General features: G+C 35.3%; 1 protein-coding gene across 12 annotated transcripts in view; it reads right to left on the reverse strand.

Moving 5' to 3' along the window:
* The window catches only part of nck1b (NCK adaptor protein 1b), a 165,297-nt gene that overhangs the window by 72,671 nt on the left and 77,172 nt on the right, over nucleotides 1-15,454 (reverse strand). For 4 of the 12 annotated variants that reach the window (XM_073941383.1, XM_073941389.1, XM_073941385.1 and 1 more), the window contains 3 exons: nucleotides 11,005-11,140; nucleotides 10,125-10,263; nucleotides 6,937-7,012 (listed from right to left, as the gene is read on the reverse strand). The gene's annotated coding sequence lies outside the window, so the exon portion shown is untranslated. The remainder of the gene's footprint in view (nucleotides 1-6,936; nucleotides 7,013-10,124; nucleotides 10,264-11,004; nucleotides 11,141-15,454) is intronic. The other 8 variants (XM_073941382.1, XM_073941391.1, XM_073941387.1 and 5 more) reach the window with 4 other exon arrangements.

The following is a 15,454-nucleotide window of genomic DNA, read 5'->3' on the forward strand; positions in this document are numbered from 1 at the left end:
GCATATGTTTTAAGCAGCGGATGGCCTTTCAGCTATTTCATATTTTAAGGAACTAAACAAAGTACAGCCAGAAGCAATCAATAAACTAATACATAACTCTGGATTCTTGACTTTGTTTGTCTCCATAATTTCTTTAAAGATTATGCTCACCGGTTCCTCGTTTAGTTTCTAATACTCTTAGTCAATTTAATGCCTTTCCGGGTGCTCCGGTTTCCCCTACAGTCTAAAGACATGCGGTACAGGTGAATTGGGTAGGCTAAATTGTCCGTAGTGTATGAGTGTGTGTGTGAATGTGTGTGTGGGTGTTTCCCAGAGATGGGTTGCGGCTGCAAAGGCATCCGCTGCGTAAAAACTTGCAGGATAAGTTGGCGGTTCATTCTGCTGTGGCGACCCCAGATTAATAAAGGGACTAAGCCGACAAGAAAATGAATGAATGAATTTAATGCCTTCAGTTTCAGTAGCCCATTGTCTGCTTTAATTATATTTGTGAACTGACCCTTTAATATCTCTTCTGATTCTTTACCCTACATATGAGCGACATAAATAGGGATTCTGGCCTTGGCAGCAGGCTTCTCTCCTTTTCTTAAGGCATATAGTTTACTTTAAAAAGACTTATGCAAATAACAAAGGCTCACTTTAAAAGAATATGCTTAAATGTAAACTAAATGTCAAATTTCTGTTCTAAGGACTCTTATTTTGTCAACAGACAATTTTTTCTGTTGACATTCTCACTAAGCTGAGATTTTAGGAAATTAAACAAGACACAGGTGGACAATAAACTAGTAGGTAAATCTGGTTTCTTGGCTTTGTTTGTCTTCATAGTTACTTTATAATTATGTTCACCTGTTCCTTGTTTGGTTTCTAATAATCTCAGTGTATTTAATGCCACCAGGTTTAGTAGCTCATTGTCTGTTTTGGGTTAATTGGTTTGTTAATTTTGTGTGTTCCTGTGTAATCTACATATTTTGTATTATTAATACTTAGCAGTTAGACACACAACTCCATGTTCAAAGACCGGTTCAACAGAAATAAAAAATAGCTGTTAATAATTTTTTAGGTGAACTGACCCTTAAATTTCTGTTCTGATTCTTTACTCTACATATGTTCAACATAAATAGGGATTCTGGCCTTGACAGTAGGTGTTTCTCCTTCTCTTAAGGAATATAGTATACTTTAAAAATATTTGTATGGAAAAATATAGGCTCACATTAAAAAGAATACCCTTTAATGTAAACTAAATGTCAAATTTCTGTTCTAAGGACTCTTATTTTGAAGTGTATGCTCTGGTGACATTCTCAATAAGCTGAGATTTTAAGGAACTAAACAAGGAACAGGTGGACATAATCAATAAACTAGTGAGTAAATGTGTTTATTTATTTTTTTCCTCCATAGTTACTTTATAATTATGTTCACCTGTTCCTTGTTTAGTTTCTAAAAATACCTGTTTTGATAATTTACCCTGCATATGAGCAACATGAAAAGTGATTCTGGCCTGGACAGCAGGCATCTCTGCTTCTCTTGAGGAAAGCCCAGCGAGGAGCGCGGTATTATTAATCACATGGAGAGCACCAGAGGAAGCTCAGATTAAACTGGTGGATGTAAACTCGCCGCCCCTGTGGGACTTTAACTCCTCCGGCTGCCTGCTTGCCCAGACACAACAGTCAGTCACAGTGCTAATTCTGGTGGGAGGTAATTCATAACCATGCCTGACTGATTCCAGCATCTAAACATCATTCACAACACAAGCGCTTCACTCAGCATTTCTGGCCATATTTATAATCCCTGCTGTCCAAATGGCATCAACTAAAGTGATGAATCGAGCTAATTTATTGATCAATGCTGAGTGATTGGTCAGTAAGGTCAAGATCTGTATGCGTTTGGGTCATGCACGTTCACTGTCAGGTTTAGTCGTGAATGTTGTACCTTTAGTGATGAGTTTGTAAAGCAAGTTCACCTCATGCTCTTAATACTAGCTAGGTTTCATTACTTATAAGCAATTAGGATTGAATGATTGGATGTTAGTTTCTAAATGGAGTTATTATTGGTTGATCTTTGGAGATATCATTCATAATACGTGACTCTTGATCACAAAACCAGACATCAGGAGAGTTTTTATTTTTAAGAGCCCCTATTATGCTTTGTAAAAGGTCATATTTTGGTTTTGGGGGTCTCCAACAACTTATTTTTATTTAATTATTCCAACAACTCATGTTATTTGTTCAGCGATTCATTTGTTCCCAAACCCCTCATTAGCACAATGCTAATCTGTGCTTATTTTTCCGATGGCCCAGTCTGTTGCAATTGGTCGACTGCGTTCAGCGTGAGACAGAAATACCCACCACAACTTATCAACATTGTTGAAGTTACCACAGTACAGAGTATATGTGTGAGCTCAATGCAGGAGTGCAATAAAGCAATGCAGTTAAATACCAGCATATTGCTCTATTCATATCCATAAGTAAAAACAATGACACACATTCAGAAACTACAAAGGCTCACTTTAAAAGAATATGCTTAAATGTAAACTAAATGTCAAATTTCTGTTCTAAGAACTCTTATTTTGAAGTGTATTTTCTGTTGACATTCTCACTAAGTTGAGATTTTAGGGAAATTAAACAAGACACAGGTGGACAATCAATAAACTAGTAGGTAAATCTGGTTTCTTGGCTTTGTTTGTCTTCATAGTTACTTTATAATTATGTTCACCTGTTCCTTGTTTGGTTTCTAATAATCTCAGTGTATTTAATGCCACCAGGTTTAGTAGCTCATTGTCTGTTTTGGGTTAATTGGTTTGTTAATTTTGTGTGTTCCTGTGTAATCTACATATTTTGTACATTGTACATTGTTGAAGTTACCACAGTACAGAGTATATGTGTGAGCTCAATGCAGGAGTGCATTAAAGCAATGCAGTTAAATACCAGCATATTGCTCTATTCTCATCCATAAGTAAAAACAATGACACACATTCAGAATAACAAAGGCTCACTGTGTGGATTTATACTGAATGTGTGTCATTGTTTTTACTTATGGATAAGAATCTGATCTAAAAGTACGCACATATTACCAGCTACAAATGGAATATTGTGAATTAAATACAAATTAAAAGTATTTTTACTGTGGTTCTTAATGCTTCAAGTGTAAATTAGTACTGGCACTTTAAGTGTAAAACAAAACACACAAAAAAACAAACAAAAATGATTTGAGTATTGTGACTCCCATCAATAAATCGAGGTCTTATGAAGTGGAACAATTGGTTTGTGCCGGGAGCTGAACGATATTTACAACATTAATACCTTTAATCCACAACCTCAGCAAAAAAATCTTGAATGCATTGCCAGCAGATTACGAAGTTAAACAATTCAAAGAATATGACAGACAGCTTAAGGAACTGTATATACTAGGGATGTAACGGTATTGTAAATACCGTCATACCGCAATATTAAATTTTTTCGATATTACCGAAGTCGCATGACTCGGTAAAACTATAGGTCTTCTGAGAAAATTTGCTCAGGCGAATGAAGCGAACGGGAGGTAGCTGGAACTTCATTTCCCATCAGCCCCGGCGTGGCCATAATCCTTTGCGGTCTGTTGTCGCTACAGATCCAGTAATGCGGAAATGGAGTGTGCTGCTAGTAGCGGAGATGAAAAAAAGATGGAAATGATCGAACCTAAAGCGGGTGTTGTCGCCGCGCGCGTGCTGAATAGCGGTGCTGTCGCGCGCGTTCTGATCAGCTGTGTTGTGGCGCGCGTATTGTAAAGCGCCGAGGGGGGGTTGAGCGCGCATACTCAAGAGAGGTGTTATCGCGCGCCTACTGAAGGGCTGGACTGGACGGAGGTTGTGTCGCGTCGCGGGGGCACTTTTGATCGTTTTGGAAGGGCATTTTCTATCCAAGACTAAAAAGGGCATGTGCACTGCACAGGTTGAGCCCTATGTGTGCACGTGCCTGCAAGTTGGGGAATACGACTAATAACAGTCATGGGGACTGCAGAAACACAGCACACTGTTCAGATTGATGCAGACATTGACTTGTACCGCAAAGAGATCTCTATCTCACTCATGGTTTGTCTTCTCAAGTGGGGGAAAGACAATGCACAACGTTACCCCACTGCTGTCAACATGGGCTAAATCATATCTCTCTGTCCCAGAATCCTCAGTCCCAAATGAGAGGGGTTTTTTCTGTTGCAGGGGACATTGTAAATACTCAGAGATACCAGCTTTTACCAGATTATAGTTATATGATAATTTTCCTTTAAACCCATCTCTATCTAAGTGATTGATTAAATGTTGAATGTGATGAGTTTTTAACAATACTAAATTGAAACTTTATTTTTTTACATGGTTTAATAATTTTTTGTTATTAAAATTGAAGTTCCTGTTTCAAAGCTAACAGATAGATGGCTAATTTGTATGTCATTGACACTTTTGGCACTTTTTTGGGAGTATTTTCAAAAGTTTTTTTTTTCCTGTAAATGATTCAATAAATACCGTACCGTGACATTCATACCGAGGTATTACCGTACCGTGAAATTCTGATACCGTTACATCCCTAGTATATACTTTAAAGTGGAAAATGGTATGATTCTGTACAATTTACTGCAAGTCTCGACAGCGCATGTGCAGCAATCAGCAACGACTAAAAAACTGAACACTTTTATAAAGCTTTTAACAGCTCTGATAGGAAGGCAATTGACCAGTATATGAAATGTCAACTAAGCCATATTTCATAATGGAATCATTTGTGAAGGTAATTGTAGCCTGGCTGCCCATGAATTGCTCCGTAATAATGAAACTGCAGCTTTAAATGAGATGAAATGGCTAGATGGTGTTCAGTGACATCCTGGGTTAAGTTAGAGGATGGCATGTTCAGTGAATCGAAAACTGTAAGCGACTGCCACATTACTACACCCACGCCAGATCAAAGACAGGCTATTTCTGAACTCTGTGCTGGTTTAGACTGAGGAGGAATTTTGGATTATTCGGAAATCCTGATTACTGTCACATGCTTTTAGCAGCCAAAATACTAGAACAACACTCTGGAGGAAATATGACTTTTTCTAGGATGAAAAGATGAGTTGTTACTTGTAGCATTGCTTCATGATTGCTGAGGTGTTCTGAGTATATTTATCACATGATTGCAAGGTTACTGGTGTGCTGTAGGTCTATTTTAATGTGTTGCTATTGTCTGCTTTATGCTCTGTGTTTTAAATTTCCCATCTTTTTCTTCAGTTTTTCCTTCATTGTTTTTGGTTGTTGCTAGAAGAGATACAGTTGGTCAGAGGTTGCCACAGCGGAATGAACCGCCAACTATTCCAGCATATGTTTTACGCAGTAGAAGCCCTTCCAGCCGCAACCCAGAACTCATACACCACAGCCAATTTAGTTTATTCAATTCCCCTATTCACCTTATTCTTCGCCGACGAGCGGGCGCAGCCATTTGACTTCCGGTCTCATTCACTTCCATTCATTTTTAGACAATAAAAACTGCTTGTTTCGCTGTTTGATGTTGCAAACTGATATTTCCTTGTTATATTATTCTACTTGGTCTGTATAGTCAGGCAAACATTTGTTTGTAGACCATGTAGTTTGACCGTTTTTTGCCGTTTATTATTCCTAGTCATTTCTCCCATAGGCGACTGAATCAGAAGTTCTAAGACAATCGCGAAAACAGGCGCACTTCCGCATTTTAGAATAAGGTCAATAGTCATGTGTTTGAACTGTGGGGGAAACTGGAACACCTGGAGAAAACCCACGTCAACATGGAGAACATGCAAACTCTACACAGAAATGCCAGCTGACCCAGCCGGGACTCGAACCAGCGACAATCTTGCTGTGAGGCCAGTGTTAACCACTGAGCCACCGTGTCACGCTAAAACAGTAATTATAATGAGAATTATTTATATTATTTATTAAATTACCCATTACATTGTATTTAATTAATGTCTACCCCTACCCCAATACTACTCCTACCCCACACAATAATAATAACAATGATTATTATTAATTATAATTATTCTTTAATAACAATAACACCCTTCTAATATTTTTTTGGGATATTTTAATTAAATATTATATCTTTAATATAGTATTTATCAGTGTACTATTGTCAATCTGGTCCAGAGAGATGCTTACGTTCCTCCTGTATCATATCACAGGACAAATGTTTCTTACACATACATTTTCAATAAAGAGAGAGTCATACTAGTTCTTCAAAAAAAAACAGAGATAACATAACCATGGAAAATGGAGGAAAAAGCTCTCTGTGTTCAAAAATAACATCATGCCCTCTCGCTCGACAGCAGAATCGACTTTTGTTATGGTTATTAGAACTGAAATAAAATGAGGGACTGTTATCGAAGAGGGTAAATCAAGTGCAAAGAAACATGAAGCTTTATTCCAATAGTCCTCTGGGTGGCTCAGTGGTTAGCACTGTCGCCTCACAGCAAGGTCACTGGTTCGAGTCCCAACTGGGTCAGTTGGCATTTCTGTGTGGAGTTTGCATGTTCCCCCGGTGTTGTTGTGAACTAATTGTGGGAATTGATGAACTAAATTGGCCATTGTGTAAGAGTGTGTGAATGCAGGAGTGTATGGGAGCTTTCCAGAGCTGGGTTGCAGCTGGAAGGGCATCCGCTGTGTAAAACATATGCTGGAACAGTTGGCGGTTTATTCTGCTGTGGCGACCCCTGATGACTAAAGGGACTAAGCTTAAGAAAAATGACTGAATAAGTACTTCAGTTTTGTTCAGTGCACAAGCAAAGGAACAGATAATGACAGAATTGGGTAAACTACGGCTTTAATATGGATGCTTAAACCTCCCTGTCTGCAGCAATAACCTGTGTCTGCTCCTATCTCTATGTAATCATGAGTTTCACAGATCAATAAGCGTCAAGACATTGGGTAATAAAAGGATGTGAGCGCACACATCTATTCTCAATTACCTTACAAACGTCACCGCCATTGTTATCCTTTATCAGCTGCAATCTTCTGTGTTCGTCCTCTCAGAGCGTTCATGTCCTGTCATACAGATTTATTGTTAATATTGACAAGAGTATATCCACATTATATCAATGAGCAATGATATTGATTGGTTCCTGCAGAAAAGCACTTTCGCTGGTCAATCTACTGGCTTCTACTTCATAAATATATCCATAAAAGTCTGCCTGGGATGTTGTGGTGAAAATAATCAATGGCAGTGAATATGAGAGGTGGTATAAAATATTTATGTAGGAGTCAACTGTTATTGCTGTAAGTATGAAAGATATTGTTGTGTTTTTCCATTTATTTATATAATGTAATGTAATGTAATGTAATATAATATAATATAATATAATATAATATAATATAATATAATATAATATAATACAATATAATATAATATTTTTAAAAATATAATTTAATAGAATTTAAAATAATATAATATAATTTAATATAATATAATATAATATAAATTAAAATAATATAATATAATAATATATTATAATATAATATAATATAGAATAATATAATTTAAAATAATATAATATAATATAATTTAAAATAATACAATATAATATAATATAATATAATTTAAAAGGATATAATTTAAAATAATATAATATAATATAAATTTAAATAATATAATATAATATGATTTAAAACAATATTATAATATAATGTAATTTAAAATAATATAATATAATATAATATAAATTAAAATAATATAAAATAATGTAAATTAAAATAATATAATATAATATAAAATAATGTAAATTAAAATAATATAATATAATATAATATAAATTAAAATAATATAAAATAATGTAAATTAAAATAATATAATATAATATAATATAATATAATATAATATAATATAATATAATATAATATAATATAATATAATAAACTTAATAAAAAACTTTTAAAAGATGTTTTATAATAATACATTTAATTTACATTTTTTATGTTATTTAATAAGATTTTATTTTATTTTATTTATGTGTTTATTTGTTACAATTTTAGTTTTAGTCACACTTTCACATTTTGTGCAAAGCAGCTTCATTAGTTGAATGGTTTTAGCATCCCAGCAGGCACAGGAGAGCAACATGATGTCAGATTGACGTTGTACCCTAATTTGCATTTCGTTGGGAAATAAAAATCGGGTTGACGTCAGAACCCAACGTCACTATTTAACGCCAGTAGGACGTTGGTTTAAGATGTTAGTTCGACTTTGGATTTTGGTCACTTTCTAACATAACCTAAAATCAAACAAATATCAACGTCTAATGATGTTACAGCTTGACGTTGTGTGGGCGTTACCACTATGACGTCTATCAAACGTTGGATTTTGGTTGCCATACCTGACAAATAAATATCAGTATGTAAATTGAATATGACGTTAGTTTAAGATGTTGGCTCGACGTTGGATTTTGATCACTTTCCAAAACAACCTCAACCAAATATCAACATCATTTGACGTCAATATTGAACATTAAAATAACGTTGTCCTCAGATGCTGGCTAGACTTTAAATTTTGGTCACGACCTAAATCTAACCTAATATTAACATCTTATGATGTTTGTGCCTGCTGGGATGTTGTTATGGGTTGCTAGCCAGGGTGTTTTGAATATAAATATTAATAATAACCATTAAAAAAAATCAGTTTCTCAGAGTATGTGACGCATAAACCAAACTGAATGCAGAAATACTCTAAAACATTTCTCCTTTAAAGCCACTAAGCAAATACACAATAGGACAGCTCATTAAAACAGTTCAATAGCAGTTTCCAAGTGCAATGAAATGTGGCTGGCAGTTTGTATTGCTTTTCTTACTGATTTAATGAACTGTGCGATCATGTAGCCTATTTATATGCTTGTTCTGAGCGGTTTCAACAAAAGGCAGCAGTAGCAGCTCTATTACAGGAGCATTTGTGAAATAAAAACCTCATTAGTCTTTAATTTCTCATCAGCGTCTATTCAACAAGCGTCATTTAGTTTCAACAAGAGAAATGCCAACTTTTGATTTTCCTCACGTAAAGAAAACATATTATAGGGTGTTTTATAAGCTCCAGATAGCTCTGAAACAGCTTCATCCATTCTGAGTCAATGCGTGTGCATAAATTAAATCAAACTGCAGGAAAACAGTCCTTAATTAACATTTAGTCAATTACATGAACTTTAAATGTAATTTTGAGTGATAACTCAGCCTGTACTCATACTGTACTGGAGCTGTGGTGATTTTAAAGTTTCTGTCAAATTAAATTAAAGGTTGTTTAAGATGTTAGTATCAGTAAGTTAGAAGGATATCTATAAGCTAGTGTGCTCTAAACAGTGACAAAATTCATGTTTATATAATGGATATAAACGAAAGACTATTGAATGCACAGGACACGTCACTCGTATTGTTTTAAATGGGGAAAAAAGTAGTCAATATGGCGACTGAGTAGAGCCAGACAGAATCTGCGGACAATTTTTGCTATTTCTGCGCACAGTTTTGTGAAAAATCTGCAGATTTATGCGGAAATATTTTGGGATCAACTAAAAACTTAGTATATGAAATTTAAAAATTATACATTTTTTACTTTTAGTTAATGTTTACAATGCAAATCTAAATAAATCTACTAAATTTGGTAAACAAAGCAAGTTTCTCGAACAATATATCTACTAAAAGATAGAAAATATGTTACTTTTCAGAAACATTGCGTTTCTCCCCTCCACCCTCACCCCCTTTCATGAACATCGCACTTCTCCCCCCCATCCCCCACCTATATTAACAATCAACAGCAACACTCGCGCACAATACCGTACTTTTTTCTTCTTGTCAACAAACAATTCAGTATGGTGTGCCTCAAATTTTTGGAATGAAAATGCGCGTTCAGTCCCTGGTGCTTTCACACTAGCACTTTTGGTCCGCACCCGGGTTTGTTTGATGTCTGAGTACGCTATGTTTAGTTAGTGTGAACGTGTCTTCTGAACTCGGGTGCGCACTCATGAACCGTATCCGAGTCCGCCTGAAAGGGGAGGTCTGGGATACGGTTCCTCCCTGGTATGAATGCAATCGTACCAAATAACAGAAGTGAAGAGCCAACAATCTAACAAACTATCGTTTTCACACCGTTCATTTGTGTTTGTGTGTGTATCAGGTACTGTACCTTGGTGAAAAGCAGGACAGAGCCAGGGCAATCACAGTGATGATGTCTGCTTGTCTCCTCCAAAAACAGCTTCTGCAGAAATTGCCTGATGTTCTGAACGTTTATAAAATGTTGACGGCAGATGGACACGAGACGCTTTCTGTATGTTACTGAAACCAGAAGCTTCAGTAAAACATGTCTTTTTGTTTTTATGTTGTCATTTGAAAGTGTTTTTGTTCTGATTTGTTTGAAAAATGTTCAATAATAATAATAATAATAATATAAAATGTAAAGCTATATTAATCTCACTAACTTGAACTATTTTAACCATTAACTATGAGTTATCCTGACTAATTAACAGATTATTTTTGTAAATCACAAATATAAATCTATATGTATTATTATGTTGAAATATAATATACCATTAGTTAAATTTACAACTGATTTAAAATGCAAAACTATTTCAGCAGAAAATTGTTTTGTTGCAATTTTATTTAAATAATTGCAATGATTTAGCTATAGTTTTACAGTTGTTAACAGCAATTTAGCAGTGTTGATAGCTTTAACAGCACTCACACTGCAAATATTACACTGTAAAAATGCTTGGTTCCACACAATTCCTTCATGTTGTCCCAACACAAATCAATTAAGTTAACTTAACCGTTTTTATCATTTAAGTGGATTGAATCATTTTGAATAAGTAGTTTGAACAAGTAGCTAAAGTTATTTTTTGAGTGTATATTTCAACACAGGCTCATTCTGAAAACGTAGCCCTATATACATTTCTGGAGATCGCGAAATATGTAGCCAGACGTACGTATGGCTGCATTTCGTCTTTAAAATTAATGCTACGAGGCAGTATGACGCTGTTCCTTTTCGCGTTTACCAGCTGACCACTTACCTCCGTATGGACGTCTTTCCCGCTGTTACCAGTTTGTCCAGTAGCTTGCTGCATACGTCGGTAGACATGTGATGTGGAGCGGAGTTGACTGCGACGATAGGGATAGAGTCCGATGAAGAACGGTTCCAGAAGGCACCTAAGTCAAAAACAAAAGCCAAAAAATAAATTGAACAGGTAAATAACGGAGTGAGAATGTGGTCAAATCTGAAAACATGGTACAAATCAGGCGAGGGCTTTCCTTTTTCTTGTTTGCTTTTGAAAACAGTCGATTAGATTTAGGAAAGCGGGGCGCTGGTTAATTGGTGCTTTTTAAAACACTATTGGTTGGGTTTAGGGAAGGGGGTGGGTGGAGTTATAAGTCAGTCATTCAGTCAATTGACAGGTGGATTTAAGCAAGATAAGCAGGCACAAATGGCAATCGCAAGAGAAAAAACATAGCTCCATGGGACGTATTTGGTGCTCTCCAGAAATGTATACAGGGCTACGTATCCACAATGAGCCTGGGTTGGTATATTTTGCATCCTGCTTAATAAATTACAATACAGTTAAATACACAAATGTATTGTATTTTTAGAGTATATTTTATCAACAAAAAATAAGACACTTAAAACATGGCTTAATGATTTCATGAAGATTTTTAGGCCTGTCTTTATTAGTTACATAAAAACACAATATGAAGATGCAAATATTGCAAGCCAGATTTCATTGTGAATCGATTATAAAGCTAATACTGTGCCTGTCTTCCCCTGTGCTTCTGAAATCACCGTCAGGCTCCGAGCCGAGCAGAAACGGGCAATGATCCACAGAACAAACACTGATGTAACTGTATTAGCGCTCGCTTTCAGATGAGTCTCGGATGCTCAGGGTGAACTAATGAGCCGCTCTCACCTCACATTCGCTCTGTGTGATTTTATCATGAGGATCTCCAGAGGAGCAGTAATAGTATGGTCTAGGATAATAACACAGAACCGGGAGACTGAGCAGCAGTTTCAGGAGCACTGGACACACATTTACATCTCTCTTTATAAATCCAGCTCGAAGCAAAGCAGATATCAGCCACACAAATCATCAATATTAAAGGCCTCGAAGCGGCTTGGTGTATAAATGAACAATAGATGAGGAGATGTGATAGAAATATTCAATCAGATAATGATCCGGTTTCTGCAAGCATGTGGATAAACATTGCATTAGGGTTATATATCCTGATCTCATGAGGAAATGTAACTATTTTACATTTTGTCAGTATAGTGGCTAATTCGTACATATTCAGTCGTACAAAAATGTACGATTTTTAAAAGGCGGCATGGCACTAAGCCTCACTACTGAGCCCAACCACCATTGGGGATGTGGAAATTGTACCTCAATGTACAACTGAGATCATACAAATTCATTCCAATTACCCGCTGAATGAAAAAATCATGAATTGGTGTTGGATTATCATCATTGGTGTAACGCGACAAATTATTTATTTTTAAAAATGTGCACTTTTACTCCACATTTTAGTACATTTTAGTGCAGTACTGGTACTTTTACTCCACTAGTTTCCCTCAACCTGCAGTCACTGCTTTATTTTGTCTAGTCTGTGGTGATTAGGAAAATTAGTCCTGTGATTTCTGTCCAATCAAATCGCACATAGAAGGTAAATCGTATCATAATGAACTACCTCAAGACATGGGCCATTTATAAATGCAGCAAACTATTAGCAAGCATTAAAAGTGTCCAAGAAGATGTCCAAAATCTTTACAAGTAGTGACGCAGAGACTGTTTAGATGCAGGACACTGATGAGAAGATGACGGATGTTTACTGTATGGTGACCGAAATGGCCCTAAACACCCAGCAGGCACAAGACGTCAACATGACATCAGATTGATGTTGTACCTTAAAGTCACAGGGACGTTGCAGCTTTTTTGAAAAAAAAAAAAAATTGGGTTGACGTCAGAAGTCAACATCAGGCTGACGTACATGTCTAACGTCCAACCTAAAATCAACCAATTATCAATGTCTAATGATGTTACAGCTTGACGTTGTGTGGACGTTACAATCAGACAGTCAGGTATAAATTTTTGGTTGCCATACCTGATGAATAAATGTCAGTATTTGATGTCAATATGATGTTGGTTTAAGATGTTGGCTCGAAGTTGGATTTTGTTTCTAACACAACCTAAAATCAACCAAATATCAAGGTCATTTGATGTCATTATTGGTCATCAAAATGATGTTGTCCTTAGACGCTGGCTAGACATTAAATTTTAATCACCTGACATCACAACCTAAATCTAACCTGATATCAATGTCTTATGATGTTGTGTGCCTGCTGGGCAGTAACTAGACGCACTACAGAATGTTACGTTTACACACATTCACAAACTACATGTAAATGCATCAGCTTTCTACAGCGTAATACTCACTACTTTTTACCCATACTTTGAGTAATATTTACAACAGATGCCTTTACAAACATGAAATGTTGACAGGACAGGCAAGACTGTCCGGGATGGACCTTGACAATAATAAAGACATGTAAAATGTGAATGATATAAAACAATTGTACAAATGAATGATCAAAACAACAGTGGATTGTTGTTTTACTCTCACTGCACTAAAGTATTTGTGCTGTTTTCCTAACATGATCAGTCATAATCTGTTGACTACAGTCCAGTCTGTAACTCAGACGAGAGAGCTGGCCAGTGGTGAATCAGATATGAGCTTTTAAGTGTCAGTCTCTCCTAACCTCAATTAAGTCTCCATGTTTAATAAAAACAATATTACTGCAGATGTACTTAAGATTGGTTTAGCGGCCAGCAAGCCTATACCTGGTGTTACATTACATGTTGACTACTATATATATATATATATATATATATATATATATATATATATATATATATATATATATATATATATATATATATATAGGCTTCAAAAAGCAGTTCTTTCTGGTTCTGGAACCTGATTGGCTGAGATACACTAAAAGAAAAGATTTATAAAATTTTTTAGTATGGTTGCAAACAATTTATCTGGGCTGAATTTAAAACAAACACATTAAATTTAGAGATGTTCAACTTAATTTGTTAGTTTAAATTCAGCCCACAGAAATTGTTTGCAACCACTTACCCTAAAAAAGTTTGGTAAATCCAATTAAAAATTTTTTGCAATGTATATTCTACGTACTTCACTCCTCCGGCCTCTTCAACTTTGTTTATATCACTCCGCCTGTAACACTGAGGGCTCTATTTAACGATCAAGGGGCAAAGTCTAGAGCGCAGGGTGCAAAAGCATTACTGTGCGTTCACACCAACTAACACGCTCTGCGCTGGACATTAGACCTGCTTCAAGCAGGTCTATTGGACAGTCTATTTTAATTCCACCAGCACCAACAATGCACCGTAACACACTTCTTTTCTAGACCAGCACACCCATTTGCTATTTAAACCTTGTGGCGGAAAACGGGAAAATTAAGGCAGTGCTGTCTGAAAATAGGAACACATTGGTGCAAACCGGGGCAAACATGTCTTGCGCCCTAATGCGCCGGGTGTATGATAGGGCCCTGAGTGTGATGGTGGAGGACAATCTCACTATAGCAGGCAAATACGGCTGTTTTTAGGGGAGAGTGTAGTTGTATAGACTTCAAATATGCAGTTTATTTATAAGAATAGTGAACATGAAAGCGACTTTCATCACATTTCCAGTCATTTTCATCAGATGTATGTGGGCTAATGAGCAATGCAACTCGTTTTCGGTATTTAGCATATATATATATATATATATATATATATATATATATATATATATATATATATATATATATATATATATATATATATATATATATATATATATATTATATATATATATATATATGTTCCAGAGCAATGAAATCTTATCTAAATTAAATGCTACATTAGCACTGATTTCCTTAGCATTTTTATAATGTTATTTGATAAAAGCGGACTTAATAATAGTATTTCTCGGCTAGCAGTTTTAGATTCTAAAAACGTTCCCTTAACTTTCACTTTAAATGATATAACATTATTTTTTGAATGTTCAAAATGTTGTTTAGACAGTGCTTTCATGTTATTTTTTGATATACTTACATAAATAATGTAATCATAATATTTCTGTCTCATTTTATATTATTGTTCTCAATACATTATTTAAAACGTTATTAGAATATTCTATTTACATTATAATATTAATAATGATAATCAAAGAACATTTTTCTGTCAATGTTACAAATGTTTAAAAACATTTACAGAAACGTTTAAGTAATGTTAAATAAGGTTCTAATTGATAAAAGTGGGATATAATTCAAATATCCATTTCTGCCTGTTTCCTATGTACGTTACGTGATTTTGAATCATTCTGGGTGGTTGCATTAATGTTAGGTTTCCTCACAGTGTATATTTTATGGGGGCATTTCTTGTGTTAATCTTTGTAAGCCTGATCGTT

The sequence above is a fragment of the Danio rerio genome, chromosome 24 (assembly GCF_049306965.1).
Source record: "Danio rerio strain Tuebingen ecotype United States chromosome 24, GRCz12tu, whole genome shotgun sequence".
Taxonomy (NCBI): Eukaryota; Metazoa; Chordata; class Actinopteri; order Cypriniformes; family Danionidae; genus Danio; species Danio rerio.